Raw genomic sequence first — 5,557 nt, forward strand, 5'->3', positions numbered from 1 at the left:
AAAAACGATGAACACAAAATCTCGGACAACGTTTAATATCCTTGTAAAGAAAATGAATGTCCACAGAGAAAGAAAAAAAAAAAAAAGGATCGTAGAAACGTATTTGCCGTTAAATTAAGCGTTGATTTTCCAGCATTTAAACCTACCACGCTCGTTATAAACCGGAAAAAGGAGGAACCAAACGGCTCGGTTCAGGGACGACAGAAAAGATGGAGGTTAGTGGCAGAAACGAGAAGGTGGTGGTAGAAAATGAGTGGTAGGGAGGGAGGGAGGGTAGAGTAGGGTGTGTAAGGTTTTACCCTTTCAAATTTTACCATCGCGAGAGTTAATTTGCATAAGAGCTGTACGGCCGTTAGAGTCAATTAATAATCGACCTACTCCATGTTATTTTTCTCTCTCTCTCTCACTCTCTCTCTCTCATACACTCTTTTTCTTTCTTTGTAATAACAATAATAATCTCAGTATGCACTCGCGGTATTTCTGCAAAAAGCCGGTAATCCGATAATACGTTGGCGAAGGAAGTCAGCGTGTCGACGAGACAAGAGAGAAAAAGAAAGAAATAGAAATAGAGAGAAAGAGAGAGATAGAGAGAGAGGGTAGATAAGAACAGAGTATAGGAGGATAAGAAGAAGAAGAAGAAGAAGCTTCATCGTCACTTAAACGTTTTGCTTCCTTCTGCAAGAGATTATGAATTTCGCATGGACGTGAATATAACTCTGAACTTTGCACCATTTCATATACCTCAGGCATTCTCTTTCTCTTTCTATTTTTCTTTTCTTTTTTTTTGTTTTTTTTTTTCTATTTCTCTTTCTTTCCTTCAAAGGAAGAATATTAACTCGAGTCAACGTACGAGCCTAACTTTTTCTAAATCGGATGCGTCTAATAAAGAAACTTCTTTAACTTTATTATTCTCACTCTCTTTTATCTTTCTGTGATATTATACAAACAAGAAAATATTAGTCCTACGAATAAAAATGATATCCATTACAATTTTATTATTTAACAAACCGAGAAATGTTTAACGTAATTGTAAAAGAAAATAGAAAATAGAAAACAGAAAATAAAAAGGAAATAATTTCTTTTGTGTGTGTTTTATACAGAACTTTATGCATATTTATAAAGAAGGATTTTATTGTTCGAGTAAAAAAAAGAGAAATTTCGGAGAATTACCCCATTTCTTCGTCCATTTTCTTTTTTTTGATTTTTCTTTTTCTTTCTTTCTTCTTTTACATCTACTTCTTCTAATTGGAACGATTATATTAGGTTAAAAGTTCCTAACTGATTATGAACGAAAAGTTCTGTTGAAAGATTTTTTAAATCGATTATTCCTTTTTTTTTTTTTTTTCAAATTTTTTCATAGGATAATTTATTTATTTCTCCCCTCCCCTCCACCCTCTCAAAGTTGTACAACTATACCCTTTAAAGCTTGTTATATTCTAATGCTAATGACAAAATTGTTATAAAAAAAAAAGTGTTTTTAAGAAAAAAAAAATAATGAATATTCTAAATCGTTCACATGAAACATTTTTTGTTCGCAGTGTAGAAAATGATCAGTTTATATTTGTATAATATAATTATTTATAAAGATTTATAACGAGAAATGTAAAAGTCAAATTTAATTGGCGATCCTTTCACTTTTTCTCCCTTTTTTTTTTTTCTTTTTTTCTTATTATCTTTCACATATACAGGGTGTCCTATAATCAATGGTACAAACGAGCAAGAGAATGTTCTACAAAAATAATTGTAAAATAAAATTTAGTATTAGTATAAAAGTGTAGAGATGCATTTAGTACACAAAAATGCATCGATGCATCCATCCATGCAGAAAAAAAAATCAAATACTGCTAAAAAAGTTCGAACGTATTATGTTGTATGATTTTTTTATTTTGTTTCTTTTTTTTTCTACTTTTACTTTACATTCCCAATTAACAGAATTACTCTTGTATATATACATATATATATATATATATATATGTATATCAGTTTCTATCGTTTCGTATTCGATTCATAGATCTCGATAACACATTAATGAGAGTCTAGTTTGTAATTGTCGCTAATTGACCTCGCCTTTGAAATATCTATCAAACGAGAAAAGAAAAGAAAAAAAAGAAAAGAAAATTAAAAGAATAATAATAATAATAATAATAATAATAATAATAATAATAATAATAATAAAGGAATAATATCTATCGTGTTGTATCATTTGAAAATCGTATAAAACAATAAGCTTCGTTTGTGGAATTTAATAACGCTTCGTCGATATTACCGATAATGCAACTATTGAAAAAGTTCAAGGAATAAGAAGAAGAAGAAGAAGAGGAAGAGAACAAAAAATAAAAATAAAAATGTAAAAAGAGAATAAAGAAGTTTCTTCTTTATATTCGATACTGAAATAAGAATACTCTCGTTTAACTTCGGAAAATCTAATATTCACGAACATATGTATTCATTTATGTACAACCCAATATGATTCTTCCTATCGTTTACATAGACAGAATACACGTGTATCTATAATAATATAATACAATGATTTTTCTCTTGAATTTGTAATTTAAGAATAATAAATTTAACGAATTATATGAGATCAAAAATAACGTATACAGGTAGATTCTTTTTTTTTTTAACGAAATAAGCCAAAAAAATAATCCTCCCCTCTTTCACCCCCTTTACCCATCAGAAAAATTAGTTTAAAATAATCACGAGTTTATGTTATTGCGATCAATTTAAAACTAAATACAATTGGCACGTGTTTTAGATTTTTTTTTTACTAATCCCCTTTGATATAGAATTTTATTTTATATCCGTTCAATAATATCTCCAATCTCTTATAATTATAATTCAAAATGATATAATAAATAATTTGTTATATATCACCAAAACGAATTAATGACAGAATAAAGTATATAAAAGTATGTAGATAAGTAATCAATAAAAAGGTGTTACCTATAAATTGAATGTTCTTTTTAATACAAGAAATATTTATATATTGTTTAATCTTTTATAAATTAATCTAACACTTTCTTTATACACTCGTACACATAAATCTGTATTACTTTTTATTATTATTTCTAATCGAAAATTGTATAAAAATTATTAAATTAAAAACAAGTATATTCATAGAATAATAATAATAATAATAATAATATTGTAACATGATTAACCTGATTTCATCCACATTTGTTTAACTTTATCTTACAATTAATAAAGTATTTCAAAATTTCAAACAGTAAAATTATTATTATTAAATGAAAAAGAAAATAATAATAATAATAATAATAATACTAGATAAAAAGAATGAAACGAGTTTCATCAATATATGAAATATTATGATAAAATCGATGGTGTTTTTGATACTGTAAGAGAATTTTTGAAAAAGCTCTTACAACCACATCACATCTCATCTCGCTTTATCTCTCTCTCTCTCTCTCTTTCTACCAACTTCAATCTAGTTATTCCGTTTATAGAACATTGTCGTGCTTTGCTCGCATTCAACCTGTGCCCACGTATGAGAAAACTGGATTCACATGGTCCGAGGTGTGCCGAGAGTTCGCAACCTATTCAAGAAGTAAGTCCCGACGAGTGCATGGTATGCAATCCCGTACGTTTATGTTAGAATGCGACAAAAGGCATTTCGTGACCGACAAGGAAAAAAATGGAAAAAAAAAAGAGAAAGATAGAGAAGAAAATCTCCATGAAATTTTATTTGGAAAAAAAGAAAAAAGGGAGGAAAGAATGACAAACGAAGTAATTTAAACATTTTGTTCTCCACCTTCTTCTTCTTCTTCTCATTCTCTTTTTCTCTCTTACAATTATTTCTATCTCTCATTCTTTCTTTTAATGTTAGTTCTTGACTTGTCACGAATGAAGTTTCTTTACAACGAGATACGTGATATACAAGATGATTCCTTGATCTAACTAAGTAATTATTTATAAAACGTGTAATAAATGTATTGTTTAGATGAAAGATACTTTGAAGAGGATCATTTACGATGACATTGTCATCAGTGGTAGAGGGGGGGGGGAATAAGTGAAAAATGAGAAGAAGAATGAATGAATGAAAGAATGAGATAAAGATAGATATATAGAAAGAAAAAGAGAAAAAGAAAGAAATGGAAAGAGAAATGTAAGAACATTCTACTAAGGTTCTTCTCTTACGACAACGACAAAGAAGACAATGTGAAAAAGGAATGAGAAAAATATATAGATAGATAGACTAGCTAGGTGGATAGTGATGGTGATGGTGATGGTGGTGGTGGTACAGACCGAACTACTCCTGTTTTACATTTTATTGCTCACCGTGGATTCAAACGATTTACATAAAGAGAGACGAAGAACGGTTGTAGTTACACCACGTTGAAAGCTAACGCCTGATAGAGGAAAAATACCATAGGATATATTCTATCTTGTAAGAGTAATATATAGTTTGTATGTATCTTCGGGTAAAGATATTTTTCTCTAGTCTAGAATCAAAATAACTAAAAATAAAAAGAATGTGGAATAATATAAAACGAGTGAAGAAGGGGATAGTAGTAGTGATGATAATGGTAATGGTACGAGTTAGAAAAAGATAAACGATGAAAGAATGGGGATGGAAACTGGAAGTAGAAAATTTGGAAAGTATTGGGGGGTGTTACCATTGCAAACCATCTAACAACGACAGGAAACGCAAATAAAAGGCGTATTGTATGGGAAGTTGTGCAAATCAGATCGATCTTGCCACGATCTCTAGGATACCTACCTCAAAAACCATACAGAAAAATATATATATATATTCGACGAATATTTTTGTCCTCCTGTCACGTATGGTTTCGCGTTGAGCATTGCAAACAACGTGAAGCAGAACCAGACGCGAGTTGGGGGTGGGTGGTGACGTTATCGCTTCGCTGAAATACTAAGCTTCTATTTTCCATGAATATCGTCAAACGGAAATACGGCTTACACGTACCATCGACCTTTTCTTTTTTTTTTCTCTCTCCTCCACCCCTCCCCCACCCCCCTCTCCTGTCTCTCTCTCTCTCTTTCGCGATCTAGTTGAGATGCATCCGATAAATATTAGCGGATATTAAACCTTTCTCTGTGTCGCGTCGTAGTTGAATTTTATTTTAAACTATGAAAATAGGAATTGTTATTCAACGTGTACGTGTGTTAGTTTGCATGTGTGTTATCTAGATCGAATTTTTCCTTCTTGTAGAATATTTATATATGTGGATATATTTATTGTTTAATCTTCTATAAAATTATGTAACTCTTTTTTTACACCCATTCGTATTGTATAGGTATATATATATATATTTTTTTTTAAGTTATCACTGCAAATTTAATTGAGTCATTCGTGTTTGGAAAATCGGATTAATAATTTTATATTTATTGTTTAATCTTCTATGAAATTATGTAACTCTTTTTTTTACACCCACTCGTATTGTATAGGTATATATATATATTTTTTTTTTAAGTTATCACTGCAAATTTAATTGAGTCATTCGTGTTTGGCAAATTGGATTAATAATTTTATATTTATTGTTTAATCTTCTATACAATTATGTAACTCTTTTTTTAC

General features: G+C 29.7%; 1 protein-coding gene across 7 annotated transcripts in view; it reads right to left on the minus strand.

Moving 5' to 3' along the window:
* LOC106784802 (disintegrin and metalloproteinase domain-containing protein 10-like) overlaps positions 1–5,557 on the minus strand; it is a 43,118-nt gene that overhangs the window by 20,198 nt on the left and 17,363 nt on the right. The gene's annotated exons all lie outside the window — the stretch shown is intronic.

Source organism: Polistes canadensis, unplaced genomic scaffold, assembly GCF_001313835.1.
Source record: "Polistes canadensis isolate GaletaPanama2010 unplaced genomic scaffold, ASM131383v1 scaffold_40, whole genome shotgun sequence".
NCBI lineage: Eukaryota > Metazoa > Arthropoda > Insecta > Hymenoptera > Vespidae > Polistes > Polistes canadensis.